Source organism: Lissotriton vulgaris, chromosome 9, assembly GCF_964263255.1.
Source record: "Lissotriton vulgaris chromosome 9, aLisVul1.2, whole genome shotgun sequence".
Lineage (NCBI taxonomy): Eukaryota > Metazoa > Chordata > Amphibia > Caudata > Salamandridae > Lissotriton > Lissotriton vulgaris.
Window position 1 is genome coordinate 541,642,902 of NC_141697.1, and position 23,066 is coordinate 541,665,967.

The 23,066-nt window shown below is 43.6% G+C and overlaps 15 non-coding genes across 15 annotated transcripts; all 15 read right to left on the reverse strand.

The window, feature by feature from the left end:
- Positions 1-567: 567 nt before the first annotated feature.
- Positions 568-639, reverse strand: TRNAG-CCC (transfer RNA glycine (anticodon CCC)). Its single transcript has one exon. It is a non-coding gene; the product is annotated as a tRNA-Gly (tRNA).
- A 1,533-nt stretch (positions 640-2,172) lies between these two features.
- Positions 2,173-2,244, reverse strand: TRNAG-UCC (transfer RNA glycine (anticodon UCC)). The gene has a single exon. It is a non-coding gene; the product is annotated as a tRNA-Gly (tRNA).
- Positions 2,245-3,766: 1,522 nt separating this feature from the next.
- On the reverse strand, positions 3,767-3,838 carry TRNAG-CCC (transfer RNA glycine (anticodon CCC)). Its single transcript has one exon. It is a non-coding gene; the product is annotated as a tRNA-Gly (tRNA).
- A 1,533-nt stretch (positions 3,839-5,371) lies between these two features.
- On the reverse strand, positions 5,372-5,443 carry TRNAG-UCC (transfer RNA glycine (anticodon UCC)). Its single transcript has one exon. It is a non-coding gene; the product is annotated as a tRNA-Gly (tRNA).
- A 1,513-nt stretch (positions 5,444-6,956) lies between these two features.
- On the reverse strand, positions 6,957-7,028 carry TRNAG-CCC (transfer RNA glycine (anticodon CCC)). The gene has a single exon. It is a non-coding gene; the product is annotated as a tRNA-Gly (tRNA).
- A 1,533-nt stretch (positions 7,029-8,561) lies between these two features.
- Positions 8,562-8,633, reverse strand: TRNAG-UCC (transfer RNA glycine (anticodon UCC)). Its single transcript has one exon. It is a non-coding gene; the product is annotated as a tRNA-Gly (tRNA).
- Positions 8,634-10,155: 1,522 nt separating this feature from the next.
- TRNAG-CCC (transfer RNA glycine (anticodon CCC)) lies at positions 10,156-10,227 on the reverse strand. Its single transcript has one exon. It is a non-coding gene; the product is annotated as a tRNA-Gly (tRNA).
- A 1,533-nt stretch (positions 10,228-11,760) lies between these two features.
- On the reverse strand, positions 11,761-11,832 carry TRNAG-UCC (transfer RNA glycine (anticodon UCC)). The gene has a single exon. It is a non-coding gene; the product is annotated as a tRNA-Gly (tRNA).
- A 1,522-nt stretch (positions 11,833-13,354) lies between these two features.
- Positions 13,355-13,426, reverse strand: TRNAG-CCC (transfer RNA glycine (anticodon CCC)). Its single transcript has one exon. It is a non-coding gene; the product is annotated as a tRNA-Gly (tRNA).
- Positions 13,427-14,959: 1,533 nt separating this feature from the next.
- On the reverse strand, positions 14,960-15,031 carry TRNAG-UCC (transfer RNA glycine (anticodon UCC)). Its single transcript has one exon. It is a non-coding gene; the product is annotated as a tRNA-Gly (tRNA).
- Positions 15,032-16,544: 1,513 nt separating this feature from the next.
- On the reverse strand, positions 16,545-16,616 carry TRNAG-CCC (transfer RNA glycine (anticodon CCC)). The gene has a single exon. It is a non-coding gene; the product is annotated as a tRNA-Gly (tRNA).
- Positions 16,617-18,149: 1,533 nt separating this feature from the next.
- Positions 18,150-18,221, reverse strand: TRNAG-UCC (transfer RNA glycine (anticodon UCC)). The gene has a single exon. It is a non-coding gene; the product is annotated as a tRNA-Gly (tRNA).
- Positions 18,222-19,733: 1,512 nt separating this feature from the next.
- On the reverse strand, positions 19,734-19,805 carry TRNAG-CCC (transfer RNA glycine (anticodon CCC)). Its single transcript has one exon. It is a non-coding gene; the product is annotated as a tRNA-Gly (tRNA).
- A 1,533-nt stretch (positions 19,806-21,338) lies between these two features.
- TRNAG-UCC (transfer RNA glycine (anticodon UCC)) lies at positions 21,339-21,410 on the reverse strand. Its single transcript has one exon. It is a non-coding gene; the product is annotated as a tRNA-Gly (tRNA).
- Positions 21,411-22,922: 1,512 nt separating this feature from the next.
- TRNAG-CCC (transfer RNA glycine (anticodon CCC)) lies at positions 22,923-22,994 on the reverse strand. The gene has a single exon. It is a non-coding gene; the product is annotated as a tRNA-Gly (tRNA).
- Between the last annotated feature and the right edge of the window lie 72 nt (positions 22,995-23,066).

The window sequence follows — 23,066 nt, forward strand, 5'->3', positions numbered from 1 at the left end:
TGGGAGCGTTGTGGACGTTGGACAGGAAACTATGCGAATATGAAGCCTCCAACATTCCTGCTTCAGTGAGTGGTTCTTTCCATGGACATCTGACTCTTGGATTCCTCTCAACTTGCCTTCTGATAAAACATTTTGTGAGCAGCAGTTTCCTTCGACAGCTACAAGGTGGCGCTACATTCAGGTGAGAGCACAAGTATGCACAAAATGTTAGGGACTTTTGCCAGATTTATCGGTGGATCTTGCATATTTTTTTCAGAGGCTAGATATTGCCTAGAAATGCTTTTTAACATAGAGATGCTGGAGTTACAATGTCTGGTCGGGCCTCAGCCCTTCCATTGTTTGCCCACTGTAACAAATTTATTACCAGCACATGTGTGTTGTGACTCTGCTTTATGAAACTTATCATATATTAGGACAATGTATGTAGCAGAAGGTGCGATTGAGATGTTTGCCCACGTATTTGTTTATTTTTTTATATATGGCTGATTAATCTGTTCGTGAAATTTCCATTTTGTGACATGTTGCATTACAATATATCCTGCTTGCAGAATATATAAGTATTTTCAGTGCGTTGGCCGGGAATCGAACCCGGGTCAACTGCTTGGGAAGCAGCTATGCTCACCACTATACCACCAACGCCCTCTGATGTGTTAGCTCTCGGTTCTAAATATTACGTTGCAGAAATCAATGACTATCTTGCACCAGCTTCAATGGTGCATTTGGTTTAGATACCAACATGAGAAGCAGTAGAACGTTTTTTGCAGAGGGTAAGGAACTGGGGATTGAAACCAAGGACAAAGTTGTGCAGAAGAGAAGAAATGAAAAGCAACAGTACAAATAGTAGAAATGAGCATATATAGGCAGCATGGGAAGCAAAGCAGGGAAGAGAAAGAGAACATTCCATGAAATGCCCAGGAGATAGATAAGAGCAGAACAAAAAGGGAAGAATGAAATTCAAAGCATGCCCAGAAAGTTGTGTGAAGCTCCCACCAGTCAGTCATTTATGGTTATAATTGTGTGTCTTTACTTTCAAAGTACAGGGTTGTACCTTTCACGATCACTCTTGTATTACACAGACACGAATAGTTGAGAAGTCTTTTCTCACATAGCTGGCACAAGCTTGCACTTTTCCTTTCTGGCTATGTGGAAATGACAGCTTGGTCCTTGGAAGGAAAATCAAGCAAAATTAGCAGAGGATGGTTTCGATCCATCGACCTCTGGGTTATGGGCCCAGCACGCTTCCGCTGCGCCACTCTGCTCCTTTGTGAAAGTGTTCTCTTTATGCAGATGAGGAGGCATTCAGAGAAGTGACGTGGGATTGGTCGGGCTCTCACCTCATTTGCCTAAGTATATCGCAAGGCATGCTGGGTGCAGAAAATCTTTATCTTCCCCTCTCACAATCAGTCACAACTGAAAGTCCAGACCCTCTTAGGCACTAGCCGTTTCAGGCCTTTAACAAGACAACAGCTCTCCGACGCTCTCTGTCTCTCTCTCTCTCTGTGATCCTAGTGCTTGCATGCTCAGTATTTGGCTTTTCCTGGGAGCCAGAGATCTACCCGGTGAGGGCTTGCCGGTATAAGGCTTTAGAGCGTTTGGGAGCGTTCGGTACATGAGAGGACGTTGGACTGGAAGCTATGCAAATTTGAAGCATCCAAACTTCCTGCTGCAGTCGGAGGCTCTTTCCATGGACATCTGCCTTTTGGATTCCTCTAAACTTGCCCTCTGATGAAACATTTTGTGAGCTGCAGTTACCTCCGACGGCTACAAGGTGGTGCTACATTCAGGTGAGGGCACAAGTATGCACAAAATGTTGGGGACTTTTGCCAGATTTATTGCTGGATCTTGCATATTTTTTTCAGAGGCTAAATATTGCCTAGGAAATGCTTTTTAACATAGAGATGCTGGAGTTAAAATGTCTGGTTGGGCCTCAGCCCTTTCATTGTCTGCCCACTGTAACATATTTTTTTACCACTACATGTGAGTGGTGACTCTGCTTTATGAAACTTATCATATATTAGGACAATGAATATAGCAGAAGGGGCGATCGAAATGCTTGCCTACATATTTGTTTATTTTTTATATAATGGCTGATTAACCTCTTAATTATATTACCATTTTGTGAAATGTTGCTTTAAAATATATCCTGCTTGCAGAATATATAAGTATTTGTACTGCGTTGGCCGGGAATCGAACCCGGGTCAACTGCTTGGAAGGCAGCTATGCTCACCACTATACCACCAACGCCCTCTGATCTTTGCGCTCTCGGTTCTAAACATTAGGACCCTGAGTTCAATGACTATCATGCACCAGCTTCAATGGTGCATTTGGTTTAGATACCAACATGAAAAGCAATAGAAAGTTTTTGTAGAGGGTAAGGAACTGGGATTGAAACCAAGGACAAAGCTGTGCAGAAGAGAAGAATGGAAAGCAGCAATACAAATAATAGATATGAACACATAGAGGCAGCATGGGAAGCAAAGCAGGGAAGAGAAATAGAGAACATTCCATGAAATGCCCAGGAGATAGATAAGAGCAGAACAAAAAAGGGAAGAATGAAATTCAAAGCCTCCACATAAAAGTGTTTGAAGGTCCCACCAGTCATTCATGCTTATTATTGTGTGCCTTTACTTTCAAAGTACAGTGTGGAGCCTTTGACGATCCCTCTCTTGTATTTCAGCAGACACAGATAGTTGAGAAGTCTTTTCTCACATAGCTGGCACAAGCTTGCGCTTTTCCTTGCTGGTAGCGTGGAAATGACAGCTTGGTCCTTGGAAGTAAAATAAAGCAAAATTAGCAGAGGATGGTTTCGATCCATCGACCTCTGGGTTATGGGCCCAGCACGCTTCCGCTGCGCCACTCTGCTCCGTTGTGAAAGTGTTCTTTTTATGCAGATAAGGAGCATTAGGCAGAGTAGCATGGGATTGGTCTGGCTCTCACCTCATTTGCATAAGTATATCCCAAGGCATGCTGGGTGCAGAAAAACTTCATATTCCCCTCTCACAATCAGTCATAACTGAAAGTCAGACACTCTTAGGCACTAGCCGTTTCAGGCCTTTATCAAGACAGTAGCTCTTGAACCATCTCTCTCTCGCTCTGTGATCCTAGCACTAGCATGCTCAGGATTTGGCTTTACCTTGGAGCCAGAGATATACCCGGTGAGGGCTTGCCCGGTGTGAGGCTTTTGAGCGTTTGGGAGCGTTCGGGACGTGAGTGGACGTTGGACAGGAAACTATGCGAATATGAAGCCTCCAACATTCCTGCTTCAGTGAGTGGTTCTTTCCATGGACATCTGACTCTTGGATTCCTCTCAACTTGCCTTCTGATAAAACATTTTGTGAGCAGCAGTTTCCTTCGACAGCTACAAGGTGGCGCTACATTCAGGTGAGAGCACAAGTATGCACAAAATGTTAGGGACTTTTGCCAGATTTATCGGTGGATCTTGCATATTTTTTCAGAGGCTAGATATTGCCTAGAAATGCTTTTTAACATAGAGATGCTGGAGTTACAATGTCTGGTCGGGCCTCAGCCCTTCCATTGTTTGCCCACTGTAACAAATTTATTACCAGCACAAGTGTGTTGTGACTCTGCTTTATGAAACTTATCATATATTAGGACAATGTATGTAGCAGAAGGTGCGATTGAGATGTTTGCCCACGTATTTGTTTATTTTTTTATATATGGCTGATTAATCTGTTCGTGAAATTTCCATTTTGTGACATGTTGCATTACAATATATCCTGCTTGCAGAATATATAAGTATTTTCAGTGCGTTGGCCGGGAATCGAACCCGGGTCAACTGCTTGGGAAGCAGCTATGCTCACCACTATACCACCAACGCCCTCTGATGTGTTAGCTCTCGGTTCTAAATATTACGTTGCAGAAATCAATGACTATCTTGCACCAGCTTCAATGGTGCATTTGGTTTAGATACCAACATGAGAAGCAGTAGAACGTTTTTTGCAGAGGGTAAGGAACTGGGGATTGAAACCAAGGACAAAGTTGTGCAGAAGAGAAGAAATGAAAAGCAACAGTACAAATAGTAGAAATGAGCATATATAGGCAGCATGGGAAGCAAAGCAGGGAAGAGAAAGAGAACATTCCATGAAATGCCCAGGAGATAGATAAGAGCAGAACAAAAAGGGAAGAATGAAATTCAAAGCATGCCCAGAAAGTTGTGTGAAGCTCCCACCAGTCAGTCATTTATGGTTATAATTGTGTGTCTTTACTTTCAAAGTACAGGGTTGTACCTTTCACGATCACTCTTGTATTACACAGACACGAATAGTTGAGAAGTCTTTTCTCACATAGCTGGCACAAGCTTGCACTTTTCCTTTCTGGCTATGTGGAAATGACAGCTTGGTCCTTGGAAGGAAAATCAAGCAAAATTAGCAGAGGATGGTTTCGATCCATCGACCTCTGGGTTATGGGCCCAGCACGCTTCCGCTGCGCCACTCTGCTCCTTTGTGAAAGTGTTCTCTTTATGCAGATGAGGAGGCATTCAGAGAAGTGACGTGGGATTGGTCGGGCTCTCACCTCATTTGCCTAAGTATATCGCAAGGCATGCTGGGTGCAGAAAATCTTTATCTTCCCCTCTCACAATCAGTCACAACTGAAAGTCCAGACCCTCTTAGGCACTAGCCGTTTCAGGCCTTTAACAAGACAACAGCTCTCCGACGCTCTCTGTCTCTCTCTCTCTCTGTGATCCTAGTGCTTGCATGCTCAGTATTTGGCTTTTCCTGGGAGCCAGAGATCTACCCGGTGAGGGCTTGCCGGTATAAGGCTTTAGAGCGTTTGGGAGCGTTCGGTACATGAGAGGACGTTGGACTGGAAGCTATGCAAATTTGAAGCATCCAAACTTCCTGCTGCAGTCGGAGGCTCTTTCCATGGACATCTGCCTTTTGGATTCCTCTAAACTTGCCCTCTGATGAAACATTTTGTGAGCTGCAGTTACCTCCGACGGCTACAAGGTGGTGCTACATTCAGGTGAGGGCACAAGTATGCACAAAATGTTGGGGACTTTTGCCAGATTTATTGCTGGATCTTGCATATTTTTTTCAGAGGCTAAATATTGCCTAGGAAATGCTTTTTAACATAGAGATGCTGGAGTTAAAATGTCTGGTTGGGCCTCAGCCCTTTCATTGTCTGCCCACTGTAACATATTTTTTTACCACTACATGTGAGTGGTGACTCTGCTTTATGAAACTTATCATATATTAGGACAATGAATATAGCAGAAGGGGCGATCGAAATGCTTGCCTACATATTTGTTTATTTTTTATATAATGGCTGATTAACCTCTTAATTATATTACCATTTTGTGAAATGTTGCTTTAAAATATATCCTGCTTGCAGAATATATAAGTATTTGTACTGCGTTGGCCGGGAATCGAACCCGGGTCAACTGCTTGGAAGGCAGCTATGCTCACCACTATACCACCAACGCCCTCTGATCTTTGCGCTCTCGGTTCTAAACATTAGGACCCTGAGTTCAATGACTATCATGCACCAGCTTCAATGGTGCATTTGGTTTAGATACCAACATGAAAAGCAATAGAAAGTTTTTGTAGAGGGTAAGGAACTGGGATTGAAACCAAGGACAAAGCTGTGCAGAAGAGAAGAATGGAAAGCAGCAATACAAATAATAGATATGAACACATAGAGGCAGCATGGGAAGCAAAGCAGGGAAGAGAAATAGAGAACATTCCATGAAATGCCCAGGAGATAGATAAGAGCAGAACAAAAAAGGGAAGAATGAAATTCAAAGCCTCCACATAAAAGTGTTTGAAGGTCCCACCAGTCATTCATGCTTATTATTGTGTGCCTTTACTTTCAAAGTACAGTGTGGAGCCTTTGACGATCCCTCTCTTGTATTTCAGCAGACACAGATAGTTGAGAAGTCTTTTCTCACATAGCTGGCACAAGCTTGCGCTTTTCCTTGCTGGTAGCGTGGAAATGACAGCTTGGTCCTTGGAAGTAAAATCAAGCAAAATTAGCAGAGGATGGTTTCGATCCATCGACCTCTGGGTTATGGGCCCAGCACGCTTCCGCTGCGCCACTCTGCTCCGTTGTGAAAGTGTTCTTTTTATGCAGATAAGGAGCATTAGGCAGAGTAGCATGGGATTGGTCTGGCTCTCACCTCATTTGCATAAGTATATCCCAAGGCATGCTGGGTGCAGAAAAACTTCATCTTCCCCTCTCACAATCAGTCATAACTGAAAGTCAGACACTCTTAGGCACTAGCCGTTTCAGGCCTTTATCAAGACAGTAGCTCTTGAACCATCTCTCTCTCGCTCTGTGATCCTAGCACTAGCATGCTCAGGATTTGGCTTTACCTTGGAGCCAGAGATATACCCGGTGAGGGCTTGCCCGGTGTGAGGCTTTTGAGCGTTTGGGAGCGTTGTGGACGTTGGACAGGAAACTATGCGAATATGAAGCCTCCAACATTCCTGCTTCAGTGAGTGGTTCTTTCCATGGACATCTGACTCTTGGATTCCTCTCAACTTGCCTTCTGATAAAACATTTTGTGAGCAGCAGTTTCCTTCGACAGCTACAAGGTGGCGCTACATTCAGGTGAGAGCACAAGTATGCACAAAATGTTAGGGACTTTTGCCAGATTTATCGGTGGATCTTGCATATTTTTTTCAGAGGCTAGATATTGCCTAGAAATGCTTTTTAACATAGAGATGCTGGAGTTACAATGTCTGGTCGGGCCTCAGCCCTTCCATTGTTTGCCCACTGTAACAAATTTATTACCAGCACATGTGTGTTGTGACTCTGCTTTATGAAACTTATCATATATTAGGACAATGTATGTAGCAGAAGGTGCGATTGAGATGTTTGCCCACGTATTTGTTTATTTTTTTATATATGGCTGATTAATCTGTTCGTGAAATTTCCATTTTGTGACATGTTGCATTACAATATATCCTGCTTGCAGAATATATAAGTATTTTCAGTGCGTTGGCCGGGAATCGAACCCGGGTCAACTGCTTGGGAAGCAGCTATGCTCACCACTATACCACCAACGCCCTCTGATGTGTTAGCTCTCGGTTCTAAATATTACGTTGCAGAAATCAATGACTATCTTGCACCAGCTTCAATGGTGCATTTGGTTTAGATACCAACATGAGAAGCAGTAGAACGTTTTTTGCAGAGGGTAAGGAACTGGGGATTGAAACCAAGGACAAAGTTGTGCAGAAGAGAAGAAATGAAAAGCAACAGTACAAATAGTAGAAATGAGCATATATAGGCAGCATGGGAAGCAAAGCAGGGAAGAGAAAGAGAACATTCCATGAAATGCCCAGGAGATAGATAAGAGCAGAACAAAAAGGGAAGAATGAAATTCAAAGCATGCCCAGAAAGTTGTGTGAAGCTCCCACCAGTCAGTCATTTATGGTTATAATTGTGTGTCTTTACTTTCAAAGTACAGGGTTGTACCTTTCACGATCACTCTTGTATTACACAGACACGAATAGTTGAGAAGTCTTTTCTCACATAGCTGGCACAAGCTTGCACTTTTCCTTTCTGGCTATGTGGAAATGACAGCTTGGTCCTTGGAAGGAAAATCAAGCAAAATTAGCAGAGGATGGTTTCGATCCATCGACCTCTGGGTTATGGGCCCAGCACGCTTCCGCTGCGCCACTCTGCTCCTTTGTGAAAGTGTTCTCTTTATGCAGATGAGGAGGCATTCAGAGAAGTGACGTGGGATTGGTCGGGCTCTCACCTCATTTGCCTAAGTATATCGCAAGGCATGCTGGGTGCAGAAAATCTTTATCTTCCCCTCTCACAATCAGTCACAACTGAAAGTCCAGACCCTCTTAGGCACTAGCCGTTTCAGGCCTTTAACAAGACAACAGCTCTCCGACGCTCTCTGTCTCTCTCTCTCTCTGTGATCCTAGTGCTTGCATGCTCAGTATTTGGCTTTTCCTGGGAGCCAGAGATCTACCCGGTGAGGGCTTGCCGGTATAAGGCTTTAGAGCGTTTGGGAGCGTTCGGTACATGAGAGGACGTTGGACTGGAAGCTATGCAAATTTGAAGCATCCAAACTTCCTGCTGCAGTCGGAGGCTCTTTCCATGGACATCTGCCTTTTGGATTCCTCTAAACTTGCCCTCTGATGAAACATTTTGTGAGCTGCAGTTACCTCCGACGGCTACAAGGTGGTGCTACATTCAGGTGAGGGCACAAGTATGCACAAAATGTTGGGGACTTTTGCCAGATTTATTGCTGGATCTTGCATATTTTTTTCAGAGGCTAAATATTGCCTAGGAAATGCTTTTTAACATAGAGATGCTGGAGTTAAAATGTCTGGTTGGGCCTCAGCCCTTTCATTGTCTGCCCACTGTAACATATTTTTTTACCACTACATGTGAGTGGTGACTCTGCTTTATGAAACTTATCATATATTAGGACAATGAATATAGCAGAAGGGGCGATCGAAATGCTTGCCTACATATTTGTTTATTTTTTATATAATGGCTGATTAACCTCTTAATTATATTACCATTTTGTGAAATGTTGCTTTAAAATATATCCTGCTTGCAGAATATATAAGTATTTGTACTGCGTTGGCCGGGAATCGAACCCGGGTCAACTGCTTGGAAGGCAGCTATGCTCACCACTATACCACCAACGCCCTCTGATCTTTGCGCTCTCGGTTCTAAACATTAGGACCCTGAGTTCAATGACTATCATGCACCAGCTTCAATGGTGCATTTGGTTTAGATACCAACATGAAAAGCAATAGAAAGTTTTTGTAGAGGGTAAGGAACTGGGATTGAAACCAAGGACAAAGCTGTGCAGAAGAGAAGAATGGAAAGCAGCAATACAAATAATAGATATGAACACATAGAGGCAGCATGGGAAGCAAAGCAGGGAAGAGAAATAGAGAACATTCCATGAAATGCCCAGGAGATAGATAAGAGCAGAACAAAAAAGGGAAGAATGAAATTCAAAGCCTCCACATAAAAGTGTTTGAAGGTCCCACCAGTCATTCATGCTTATTATTGTGTGCCTTTACTTTCAAAGTACAGTGTGGAGCCTTTGACGATCCCTCTCTTGTATTTCAGCAGACACAGATAGTTGAGAAGTCTTTTCTCACATAGCTGGCACAAGCTTGCGCTTTTCCTTGCTGGTAGCGTGGAAATGACAGCTTGGTCCTTGGAAGTAAAATAAAGCAAAATTAGCAGAGGATGGTTTCGATCCATCGACCTCTGGGTTATGGGCCCAGCACGCTTCCGCTGCGCCACTCTGCTCCGTTGTGAAAGTGTTCTTTTTATGCAGATAAGGAGCATTAGGCAGAGTAGCATGGGATTGGTCTGGCTCTCACCTCATTTGCATAAGTATATCCCAAGGCATGCTGGGTGCAGAAAAACTTCATCTTCCCCTCTCACAATCAGTCATAACTGAAAGTCAGACACTCTTAGGCACTAGCCGTTTCAGGCCTTTATCAAGACAGTAGCTCTTGAACCATCTCTCTCTCGCTCTGTGATCCTAGCACTAGCATGCTCAGGATTTGGCTTTACCTTGGAGCCAGAGATATACCCGGTGAGGGCTTGCCCGGTGTGAGGCTTTTGAGCGTTTGGGAGCGTTCGGGACGTGAGTGGACGTTGGACAGGAAACTATGCGAATATGAAGCCTCCAACATTCCTGCTTCAGTGAGTGGTTCTTTCCATGGACATCTGACTCTTGGATTCCTCTCAACTTGCCTTCTGATAAAACATTTTGTGAGCAGCAGTTTCCTTCGACAGCTACAAGGTGGCGCTACATTCAGGTGAGAGCACAAGTATGCACAAAATGTTAGGGACTTTTGCCAGATTTATCGGTGGATCTTGCATATTTTTTCAGAGGCTAGATATTGCCTAGAAATGCTTTTTAACATAGAGATGCTGGAGTTACAATGTCTGGTCGGGCCTCAGCCCTTCCATTGCTTGCCCACTGTAACAAATTTATTACCAGCACATGTGTGTTGTGACTCTGCTTTATGAAACTTATCATATATTAGGACAATGTATGTAGCAGAAGGTGCGATTGAGATGTTTGCCCACGTATTTGTTTATTTTTTTATATATGGCTGATTAATCTGTTCGTGAAATTTCCATTTTGTGACATGTTGCATTACAATATATCCTGCTTGCAGAATATATAAGTATTTTCAGTGCGTTGGCCGGGAATCGAACCCGGGTCAACTGCTTGGGAAGCAGCTATGCTCACCACTATACCACCAACGCCCTCTGATGTGTTAGCTCTCGGTTCTAAATATTACGTTGCAGAAATCAATGACTATCTTGCACCAGCTTCAATGGTGCATTTGGTTTAGATACCAACATGAGAAGCAGTAGAACGTTTTTTGCAGAGGGTAAGGAACTGGGGATTGAAACCAAGGACAAAGTTGTGCAGAAGAGAAGAAATGAAAAGCAACAGTACAAATAGTAGAAATGAGCATATATAGGCAGCATGGGAAGCAAAGCAGGGAAGAGAAAGAGAACATTCCATGAAATGCCCAGGAGATAGATAAGAGCAGAACAAAAAGGGAAGAATGAAATTCAAAGCATGCCCAGAAAGTTGTGTGAAGCTCCCACCAGTCAGTCATTTATGGTTATAATTGTGTGTCTTTACTTTCAAAGTACAGGGTTGTACCTTTCACGATCACTCTTGTATTACACAGACACGAATAGTTGAGAAGTCTTTTCTCACATAGCTGGCACAAGCTTGCACTTTTCCTTTCTGGCTATGTGGAAATGACAGCTTGGTCCTTGGAAGGAAAATCAAGCAAAATTAGCAGAGGATGGTTTCGATCCATCGACCTCTGGGTTATGGGCCCAGCACGCTTCCGCTGCGCCACTCTGCTCCTTTGTGAAAGTGTTCTCTTTATGCAGATGAGGAGGCATTCAGAGAAGTGACGTGGGATTGGTCGGGCTCTCACCTCATTTGCCTAAGTATATCGCAAGGCATGCTGGGTGCAGAAAATCTTTATCTTCCCCTCTCACAATCAGTCACAACTGAAAGTCCAGACCCTCTTAGGCACTAGCCGTTTCAGGCCTTTAACAAGACAACAGCTCTCCGACGCTCTCTGTCTCTCTCTCTCTCTGTGATCCTAGTGCTTGCATGCTCAGTATTTGGCTTTTCCTGGGAGCCAGAGATCTACCCGGTGAGGGCTTGCCGGTATAAGGCTTTAGAGCGTTTGGGAGCGTTCGGTACATGAGAGGACGTTGGACTGGAAGCTATGCAAATTTGAAGCATCCAAACTTCCTGCTGCAGTCGGAGGCTCTTTCCATGGACATCTGCCTTTTGGATTCCTCTAAACTTGCCCTCTGATGAAACATTTTGTGAGCTGCAGTTACCTCCGACGGCTACAAGGTGGTGCTACATTCAGGTGAGGGCACAAGTATGCACAAAATGTTGGGGACTTTTGCCAGATTTATTGCTGGACCTTGCATATTTTTTTCAGAGGCTAAATATTGCCTAGGAAATGCTTTTTAACATAGAGATGCTGGAGTTAAAATGTCTGGTCGGGCCTCAGCCCTTTCATTGTCTGCCCACTGTAACATATTTTTTTACCAGTACATGTGAGTGGTGACTCTGCTTTATGAAACTTATCATATATTAGGACAATGAATATAGCAGAAGGGGCGATCGAAATGCTTGCCTACATATATGTTTATTTTTTATATAATGGCTGATTAACCTCTTAATTATATTACCATTTTGTGAAATGTTGCTTTAAAATATATCCTGCTTGCAGAATATATAAGTATTTGTACTGCGTTGGCCGGGAATCGAACCCGGGTCAACTGCTTGGAAGGCAGCTATGCTCACCACTATACCACCAACGCCCTCTGATCTTTGCGCTCTCGGTTCTAAACATTAGGACCCTGAGTTCAATGACTATCATGCACCAGCTTCAATGGTGCATTTGGTTTAGATACCAACATGAAAAGCAATAGAAAGTTTTTGTAGAGGGTAAGGAACTGGGATTGAAACTAAGGACAAAGCTGTGCAGAAGAGAAGAATGGAAAGCAGCAATACAAATAATAGATATGAACACATAGAGGCAGCATGGGAAGCAAAGCAGGGAAGAGAAATAGAGAACATTCCATGAAATGCCCAGGAGATAGATAAGAGCAGAACAAAAAAGGGAAGAATGAAATTCAAAGCCTCCACATAAAAGTGTTTGAAGGTCCCACCAGTCATTCATGCTTATTATTGTGTGCCTTTACTTTCAAAGTACAGTGTGGAGCTTTTGACGATCCCTCTCTTGTATTTCAGCAGACACAGATAGTTGAGAAGTCTTTTCTCACATAGCTGGCACAAGCTTGCGCTTTTCCTTGCTGGTAGCGTGGAAATGACAGCTTGGTCCTTGGAAGTAAAATCAAGCAAAATTAGCAGAGGATGGTTTCGATCCATCGACCTCTGGGTTATGGGCCCAGCACGCTTCCGCTGCGCCACTCTGCTCCGTTGTGAAAGTGTTCTTTTTATGCAGATAAGGAGCATTAGGCAGAGTAGCATGGGATTGGTCTGGCTCTCACCTCATTTGCATAAGTATATCCCAAGGCATGCTGGGTGCAGAAAAACTTCATATTCCCCTCTCACAATCAGTCATAACTGAAAGTCAGACACTCTTAGGCACTAGCCGTTTCAGGCCTTTATCAAGACAGTAGCTCTTGAACCATCTCTCTCTCGCTCTGTGATCCTAGCACTAGCATGCTCAGGATTTGGCTTTACCTTGGAGCCAGAGATATACCCGGTGAGGGCTTGCCCGGTGTGAGGCTTTTGAGCGTTTGGGAGCGTTCGGGACGTGAGTGGACGTTGGACAGGAAACTATGCGAATATGAAGCCTCCAACATTCCTGCTTCAGTGAGTGGTTCTTTCCATGGACATCTGACTCTTGGATTCCTCTCAACTTGCCTTCTGATAAAACATTTTGTGAGCAGCAGTTTCCTTCGACAGCTACAAGGTGGCGCTACATTCAGGTGAGAGCACAAGTATGCACAAAATGTTAGGGACTTTTGCCAGATTTATCGGTGGATCTTGCATATTTTTTCAGAGGCTAGATATTGCCTAGAAATGCTTTTTAACATAGAGATGCTGGAGTTACAATGTCTGGTCGGGCCTCAGCCCTTCCATTGTTTGCCCACTGTAACAAATTTATTACCAGCACAAGTGTGTTGTGACTCTGCTTTATGAAACTTATCATATATTAGGACAATGTATGTAGCAGAAGGTGCGATTGAGATGTTTGCCCACGTATTTGTTTATTTTTTTATATATGGCTGATTAATCTGTTCGTGAAATTTCCATTTTGTGACATGTTGCATTACAATATATCCTGCTTGCAGAATATATAAGTATTTTCAGTGCGTTGGCCGGGAATCGAACCCGGGTCAACTGCTTGGGAAGCAGCTATGCTCACCACTATACCACCAACGCCCTCTGATGTGTTAGCTCTCGGTTCTAAATATTACGTTGCAGAAATCAATGACTATCTTGCACCAGCTTCAATGGTGCATTTGGTTTAGATACCAACATGAGAAGCAGTAGAACGTTTTTTGCAGAGGGTAAGGAACTGGGGATTGAAACCAAGGACAAAGTTGTGCAGAAGAGAAGAAATGAAAAGCAACAGTACAAATAGTAGAAATGAGCATATATAGGCAGCATGGGAAGCAAAGCAGGGAAGAGAAAGAGAACATTCCATGAAATGCCCAGGAGATAGATAAGAGCAGAACAAAAAGGGAAGAATGAAATTCAAAGCATGCCCAGAAAGTTGTGTGAAGCTCCCACCAGTCAGTCATTTATGGTTATAATTGTGTGTCTTTACTTTCAAAGTACAGGGTTGTACCTTTCACGATCACTCTTGTATTACACAGACACGAATAGTTGAGAAGTCTTTTCTCACATAGCTGGCACAAGCTTGCACTTTTCCTTTCTGGCTATGTGGAAATGACAGCTTGGTCCTTGGAAGGAAAATCAAGCAAAATTAGCAGAGGATGGTTTCGATCCATCGACCTCTGGGTTATGGGCCCAGCACGCTTCCGCTGCGCCACTCTGCTCCTTTGTGAAAGTGTTCTCTTTATGCAGATGAGGAGGCATTCAGAGAAGTGACGTGGGATTGGTCGGGCTCTCACCTCATTTGCCTAAGTATATCGCAAGGCATGCTGGGTGCAGAAAATCTTTATCTTCCCCTCTCACAATCAGTCACAACTGAAAGTCCAGACCCTCTTAGGCACTAGCCGTTTCAGGCCTTTAACAAGACAACAGCTCTCCGACGCTCTCTGTCTCTCTCTCTCTCTGTGATCCTAGTGCTTGCATGCTCAGTATTTGGCTTTTCCTGGGAGCCAGAGATCTACCCGGTGAGGGCTTGCCGGTATAAGGCTTTAGAGCGTTTGGGAGCGTTCGGTACATGAGAGGACGTTGGACTGGAAGCTATGCAAATTTGAAGCATCCAAACTTCCTGCTGCAGTCGGAGGCTCTTTCCATGGACATCTGCCTTTTGGATTCCTCTAAACTTGCCCTCTGATGAAACATTTTGTGAGCTGCAGTTACCTCCGACGGCTACAAGGTGGTGCTACATTCAGGTGAGGGCACAAGTATGCACAAAATGTTGGGGACTTTTGCCAGATTTATTGCTGGATCTTGCATATTTTTTTCAGAGGCTAAATATTGCCTAGGAAATGCTTTTTAACATAGAGATGCTGGAGTTAAAATGTCTGGTTGGGCCTCAGCCCTTTCATTGTCTGCCCACTGTAACATATTTTTTTACCACTACATGTGAGTGGTGACTCTGCTTTATGAAACTTATCATATATTAGGACAATGAATATAGCAGAAGGGGCGATCGAAATGCTTGCCTACATATTTGTTTATTTTTTATATAATGGCTGATTAACCTCTTAATTATATTACCATTTTGTGAAATGTTGCTTTAAAATATATCCTGCTTGCAGAATATATAAGTATTTGTACTGCGTTGGCCGGGAATCGAACCCGGGTCAACTGCTTGGAAGGCAGCTATGCTCACCACTATACCACCAACGCCCTCTGATCTTTGCGCTCTCGGTTCTAAACATTAGGACCCTGAGTTCAATGACTATCATGCACCAGCTTCAATGGTGCATTTGGTTTAGATACCAACATGAAAAGCAATAGAAAGTTTTTGTAGAGGGTAAGGAACTGGGATTGAAACCAAGGACAAAGCTGTGCAGAAGAGAAGAATGGAAAGCAGCAATACAAATAATAGATATGAACACATAGAGGCAGCATGGGAAGCAAAGCAGGGAAGAGAAATAGAGAACATTCCATGAAATGCCCAGGAGATAGATAAGAGCAGAACAAAAAAGGGAAGAATGAAATTCAAAGCCTCCACATAAAAGTGTTTGAAGGTCCCACCAGTCATTCATGCTTATTATTGTGTGCCTTTACTTTCAAAGTACAGTGTGGAGCCTTTGACGATCCCTCTCTTGTATTTCAGCAGACACAGATAGTTGAGAAGTCTTTTCTCACATAGCTGGCACAAGCTTGCGCTTTTCCTTGCTGGTAGCGTGGAAATGACAGCTTGGTCCTTGGAAGTAAAATCAAGCAAAATTAGCAGAGGATGGTTTCGATCCATCGACCTCTGGGTTATGGGCCCAGCACGCTTCCGCTGCGCCACTCTGCTCCGTTGTGAAAGTGTTCTTTTTATGCAGATAAGGAGCATTAGGCAGAGTAGCATGGGATTGGTCTGGCTCTCACCTCATTTGCATAAGTATATCCCAAGGCATGCTGGGTGCAGAAAAACTTCATCTTCCCCTCTCACAATCAGTCATAACTGAAAGTCAGACACTCTTAGGCACTAGCCGTTTCAGGCCTTTATCAAGACAGTAGCTCTTGAACCATCTCTCTCTCGCTCTGTGATCCTAGCACTAGCATGCTCAGGATTTGGCTTTACCTTGGAGCCAGAGATATACCCGGTGAGGGCTTGCCCGGTGTGAGGCTTTTGAGCGTTTGGGAGCGTTGTGGACGTTGGACAGGAAACTATGCGAATATGAAGCCTCCAACATTCCTGCTTCAGTGAGTGGTTCTTTCCATGGACATCTGACTCTTGGATTCCTCTCAACTTGCCTTCTGATAAAACATTTTGTGAGCAGCAGTTTCCTTCGACAGCTACAAGGTGGCGCTACATTCAGGTGAGAGCACAAGTATGCACAAAATGTTAGGGACTTTTGCCAGATTTATCGGTGGATCTTGCATATTTTTTTCAGAGGCTAGATATTGCCTAGAAATGCTTTTTAACATAGAGATGCTGGAGTTACAATGTCTGGTCGGGCCTCAGCCCTTCCATTGTTTGCCCACTGTAACAAATTTATTACCAGCACATGTGTGTTGTGACTCTGCTTTATGAAACTTATCATATATTAGGACAATGTATGTAGCAGAAGGTGCGATTGAGATGTTTGCCCACGTATTTGTTTATTTTTTTATATATGGCTGATTAATCTGTTCGTGAAATTTCCATTTTGTGACATGTTGCATTACAATATATCCTGCTTGCAGAATATATAAGTATTTTCAGTGCGTTGGCCGGGAATCGAACCCGGGTCAACTGCTTGGGAAGCAGCTATGCTCACCACTATACCACCAACGCCCTCTGATGTGTTAGCTCTCGGTTCTAAATATTACGTTGCAGAAATCAATGACTATCTTGCACCAGCTTCAATGGTGCATTTGGTTTAGATACCAACATGAGAAGCAGTAGAACGTTTTTTGCAGAGGGTAAGGAACTGGGGATTGAAACCAAGGACAAAGTTGTGCAGAAGAGAAGAAATGAAAAGCAACAGTACAAATAGTAGAAATGAGCATATATAGGCAGCATGGGAAGCAAAGCAGGGAAGAGAAAGAGAACATTCCATGAAATGCCCAGGAGATAGATAAGAGCAGAACAAAAAGGGAAGAATGAAATTCAAAGCATGCCCAGAAAGTTGTGTGAAGCTCCCACCAGTCAGTCATTTATGGTTATAATTGTGTGTCTTTACTTTCAAAGTACAGGGTTGTACCTTTCACGATCACTCTTGTATTACACAGACACGAATAGTTGAGAAGTCTTTTCTCACATAGCTGGCACAAGCTTGCACTTTTCCTTTCTGGCTATGTGGAAATGACAGCTTGGTCCTTGGAAGGAAAATCAAGCAAAATTAGCAGAGGATGGTTTCGATCCATCGACCTCTGGGTTATGGGCCCAGCACGCTTCCGCTGCGCCACTCTGCTCCTTTGTGAAAGTGTTCTCTTTATGCAGATGAGGAGGCATTCAGAGAAGTGACGTGGGATTGGTCGGGCTCTCACCTCATTTGCCTAAGTATATCGCAAGGCATGCTGGGTGCAGAAAATCTTTATCTTCCCCTCTCACAATCAGTCACAACTGAAAGTCCAGACCCTCTTAGGCACTAGCCGTTTCAGGCCTTTAACAAGACAACAGCTCTCCGACGCTCTCTGTCTCTCTCTCTCTCTGTGATCCTAGTGCTTGCATGCTCAGTATTTGGCTTTTCCTGGGAGCCAGAGATCTACCCGGTGAGGGCTTGCCGGTATAAGGCTTTAGAGCGTTTGGGAGCGTTCGGTACATGAGAGGACGTTGGACTGGAAGCTATGCAAATTTGAAGCATCCAAACTTCCTGCTGCAGTCGGAGGCTCTTTCCATGGACATCTGCCTTTTGGATTCCTCTAAACTTGCCCTCTGATGAAACATTTTGTGAGCTGCAGTTACCTCCGACGGCTACAAGGTGGTGCTACATTCAGGTGAGGGCACAAGTATGCACAAAATGTTGGGGACTTTTGCCAGATTTATTGCTGGACCTTGCATATTTTTTTCAGAGGCTAAATATTGCCTAGGAAATGCTTTTTAACATAGAGATGCTGGAGTTAAAATGTCTGGTCGGGCCTCAGCCCTTTCATTGTCTGCCCACTGTAACATATTTTTTTACCAGTACATGTGAGTGGTGACTCTGCTTTATGAAACTTATCATATATTAGGACAATGAATATAGCAGAAGGGGCGATCGAAATGCTTGCCTACATATTTGTTTATTTTTTATATAATGGCTGATTAACCTCTTAATTATATTACCATTTTGTGAAATGTTGCTTTAAAATATATCCTGCTTGCAGAATATATAAGTATTTGTACTGCGTTGGCCGGGAATCGAACCCGGGTCAACTGCTTGGAAGGCAGCTATGCTCACCACTATACCACCAACGCCCTCTGATCTTTGCGCTCTCGGTTCTAAACATTAGGACCCTGAGTTCAATGACTATCATGCACCAGCTTCAATGGTGCATTTGGTTTAGATACCAACATGAAAAGCAATAGAAAGTTTTTGTAGAGGGTAAGGAACTGGGATTGAAACTAAGGACAAAGCTGTGCAGAAGAGAAGAATGGAAAGCAGCAATACAAATAATAGATATGAACACATAGAGGCAGCATGGGAAGCAAAGCAGGGAAGAGAAATAGAGAACATTCCATGAAATGCCCAGGAGATAGATAAGAGCAGAACAAAAAAGGGAAGAATGAAATTCAAAGCCTCCACATAAAAGTGTTTGAAGGTCCCACCAGTCATTCATGCTTATTATTGTGTGCCTTTACTTTCAAAGTACAGTGTGGAGCTTTTGACGATCCCTCTCTTGTATTTCAGCAGACACAGATAGTTGAGAAGTCTTTTCTCACATAGCTGGCACAAGCTTGCGCTTTTCCTTGCTGGTAGCGTGGAAATGACAGCTTGGTCCTTGGAAGTAAAATCAAGCAAAATTAGCAGAGGATGGTTTCGATCCATCGACCTCTGGGTTATGGGCCCAGCACGCTTCCGCTGCGCCACTCTGCTCCGTTGTGAAAGTGTTCTTTTTATGCAGATAAGGAGCATTAGGCAGAGTAGCATGGGATTGGTCTGGCTCTCACCTCATTTGCATAAGTATATCCCAAGGCATGCTGGGTGCAGAAAAACTTCATATTCCCCTCTCACAATCAGTCATAACTGAAAGTCAGACACTCTTAGGCACTAGCCGTTTCAGGCCTTTATCAAGACAGTAGCTCTTGAACCATCTCTCTCTCGCTCTGTGATCCTAGCACTAGCATGCTCAGGATTTGGCTTTACCTTGGAGCCAGAGATATACCCGGTGAGGGCTTGCCCGGTGTGAGGCTTTTGAGCGTTTGGGAGCGTTGTGGACGTTGGACAGGAAACTATGCGAATATGAAGCCTCCAACATTCCTGCTTCAGTGAGTGGTTCTTTCCATGGACATCTGACTCTTGGATTCCTCTCAACTTGCCTTCTGATAAAACATTTTGTGAGCAGCACTTTCCTTCGACAGCTACAAGGTGGCGCTACATTCAGGTGAGAGCACAAGTATGCACAAAATGTTAGGGACTTTTGCCAGATTTATCGGTGGATCTTGCATATTTTTTCAGAGGCTAGATATTGCCTAGAAATGCTTTTTAACATAGAGATGCTGGAGTTACAATGTCTGGTCGGGCCTCAGCCCTTCCATTGTTTGCCCACTGTAACAAATTTATTACCAGCACAAGTGTGTTGTGACTCTGCTTTATGAAACTTATCATATATTAGGACAATGTATGTAGCAGAAGGTGCGATTGAGATGTTTGCCCACGTATTTGTTTATTTTTTTATATATGGCTGATTAATCTGTTCGTGAAATTTCCATTTTGTGACATGTTGCATTACAATATATCCTGCTTGCAGAATATATAAGTATTTTCAGTGCGTTGGCCGGGAATCGAACCCGGGTCAACTGCTTGGGAAGCAGCTATGCTCACCACTATACCACCAACGCCCTCTGATGTGTTAGCTCTCGGTTCTAAATATTACGTTGCAGAAATCAATGACTATCTTGCACCAGCTTCAATGGTGCATTTGGTTTAGATACCAACATGAGAAGCAGTAGAACGTTTTTTGCAGAGGGTAAGGAACTGGGGATTGAAACCAAGGACAAAGTTGTGCAGAAGAGAAGAAATGAAAAGCAACAGTACAAATAGTAGAAATGAGCATATATAGGCAGCATGGGAAGCAAAGCAGGGAAGAGAAAGAGAACATTCCATGAAATGCCCAGGAGATAGATAAGAGCAGAACAAAAAGGGAAGAATGAAATTCAAAGCATGCCCAGAAAGTTGTGTGAAGCTCCCACCAGTCAGTCATTTATGGTTATAATTGTGTGTCTTTACTTTCAAAGTACAGGGTTGTACCTTTCACGATCACTCTTGTATTACACAGACACGAATAGTTGAGAAGTCTTTTCTCACATAGCTGGCACAAGCTTGCACTTTTCCTTTCTGGCTATGTGGAAATGACAGCTTGGTCCTTGGAAGGAAAATCAAGCAAAATTAGCAGAGGATGGTTTCGATCCATCGACCTCTGGGTTATGGGCCCAGCACGCTTCCGCTGCGCCACTCTGCTCCTTTGTGAAAGTGTTCTCTTTATGCAGATGAGGAGGCATTCAGAGAAGTGACGTGGGATTGGTCGGGCTCTCACCTCATTTGCCTAAGTATATCGCAAGGCATGCTGGGTGCAGAAAATCTTTATCTTCCCCTCTCACAATCAGTCACAACTGAAAGTCCAGACCCTCTTAGGCACTAGCCGTTTCAGGCCTTTAACAAGACAACAGCTCTCCGACGCTCTCTGTCTCTCTCTCTCTCTGTGATCCTAGTGCTTGCATGCTCAGTATTTGGCTTTTCCTGGGAGCCAGAGATCTACCCGGTGAGGGCTTGCCGGTATAAGGCTTTAGAGCGTTTGGGAGCGTTCGGTACATGAGAGGACGTTGGACTGGAAGCTATGCAAATTTGAAGCATCCAAACTTCCTGCTGCAGTCGGAGGCTCTTTCCATGGACATCTGCCTTTTGGATTCCTCTAAACTTGCCCTCTGATGAAACATTTTGTGAGCTGCAGTTACCTCCGACGGCTACAAGGTGGTGCTACATTCAGGTGAGGGCACAAGTATGCACAAAATGTTGGGGACTTTTGCCAGATTTATTGCTGGATCTTGCATATTTTTTTCAGAGGCTAAATATTGCCTAGGAAATGCTTTTTAACATAGAGATGCTGGAGTTAAAATGTCTGGTTGGGCCTCAGCCCTTTCATTGTCTGCCCACTGTAACATATTTTTTTACCACTACATGTGAGTGGTGACTCTGCTTTATGAAACTTATCATATATTAGGACAATGAATATAGCAGAAGGGGCGATCGAAATGCTTGCCTACATATTTGTTTATTTTTTATATAATGGCTGATTAACCTCTTAATTATATTACCATTTTGTGAAATGTTGCTTTAAAATATATCCTGCTTGCAGAATATATAAGTATTTGTACTGCGTTGGCCGGGAATCGAACCCGGGTCAACTGCTTGGAAGGCAGCTATGCTCACCACTATACCACCAACGCCCTCTGATCTTTGCGCTCTCGGTTCTAAACATTAGGACCCTGAGTTCAATGACTATCATGCACCAGCTTCAATGGTGCATTTGGTTTAGATACCAACATGAAAAGCAATAGAAAGTTTTTGTAGAGGGTAAGGAACTGGGATTGAAACCAAGGACAAAGCTGTGCAGAAGAGAAGAATGGAAAGCAGCAATACAAATAATAGATATGAACACATAGAGGCAGCATGGGAAGCAAAGCAGGGAAGAGAAATAGAGAACATTCCATGAAATGCCCAGGAGATAGATAAGAGCAGAACAAAAAAGGGAAGAATGAAATTCAAAGCCTCCACATAAAAGTGTTTGAAGGTCCCACCAGTCATTCATGCTTATTATTGTGTGCCTTTACTTTCAAAGTACAGTGTGGAGCCTTTGACGATCCCTCTCTTGTATTTCAGCAGACACAGATAGTTGAGAAGTCTTTTCTCACATAGCTGGCACAAGCTTGCGCTTTTCCTTGCTGGTAGTTTGGAAATGACAGCTTGGTCCTTGGAAGTAAAATCAAGCAAAATTAGCAGAGGATGGTTTCGATCCATCGACCTCTGGGTTATGGGCCCAGCACGCTTCCGCTGCGCCACTCTGCTCCGTTGTGAAAGTGTTCTTTTTATGCAGATAAGGAGCATTAGGCAGAGTAGCATGGGATTGGTCTGGCTCTCACCTCATTTGCATAAGTATATCCCAAGGCATGCTGGGTGCAGAAAAACTTCATCTTCCCCTCTCACAATCAGTCATAACTGAAAGTCAGACACTCTTAGGCACTAGCCGTTTCAGGCCTTTATCAAGACAGTAGCTCTTGAACCATCTCTCTCTCGCTCTGTGATCCTAGCACTAGCATGCTCAGGATTTGGCTTTACCTTGGAGCCAGAGATATACCCGGTGAGGGCTTGCCCGGTGTGAGGCTTTTGAGCGTTTGGGAGCGTTGTGGACGTTGGACAGGAAACTATGCGAATATGAAGCCTCCAACATTCCTGCTTCAGTGAGTGGTTCTTTCCATGGACATCTGACTCTTGGATTCCTCTCAACTTGCCTTCTGATAAAACATTTTGTGAGCAGCAGTTTCCTTCGACAGCTACAAGGTGGCGCTACATTCAGGTGAGAGCACAAGTATGCACAAAATGTTAGGGACTTTTGCCAGATTTATCGGTGGATCTTGCATATTTTTTCAGAGGCTAGATATTGCCTAGAAATGCTTTTTAACATAGAGATGCTGGAGTTACAATGTCTGGTCGGGCCTCAGCCCTTCCATTGTTTGCCCACTGTAACAAATTTATTACCAGCACAAGTGTGTTGTGACTCTGCTTTATGAAACTTATCATATATTAGGACAATGTATGTAGCAGAAGGTGCGATTGAGATGTTTGCCCACGTATTTGTTTATTTTTTTATATATGGCTGATTAATCTGTTCGTGAAATTTCCATTTTGTGACATGTTGCATTACAATATATCCTGCTTGCAGAATATATAAGTATTTTCAGTGCGTTGGCCGGGAATCGAACCCGGGTCAACTGCTTGGGAAGCAGCTATGCTCACCACTATACCACCAACGCCCTCTGATGTGTTAGCTCTCGGTTCTAAATATTACGTTGCAGAAATCAATGACTATCTTGCACCAGCTTCAA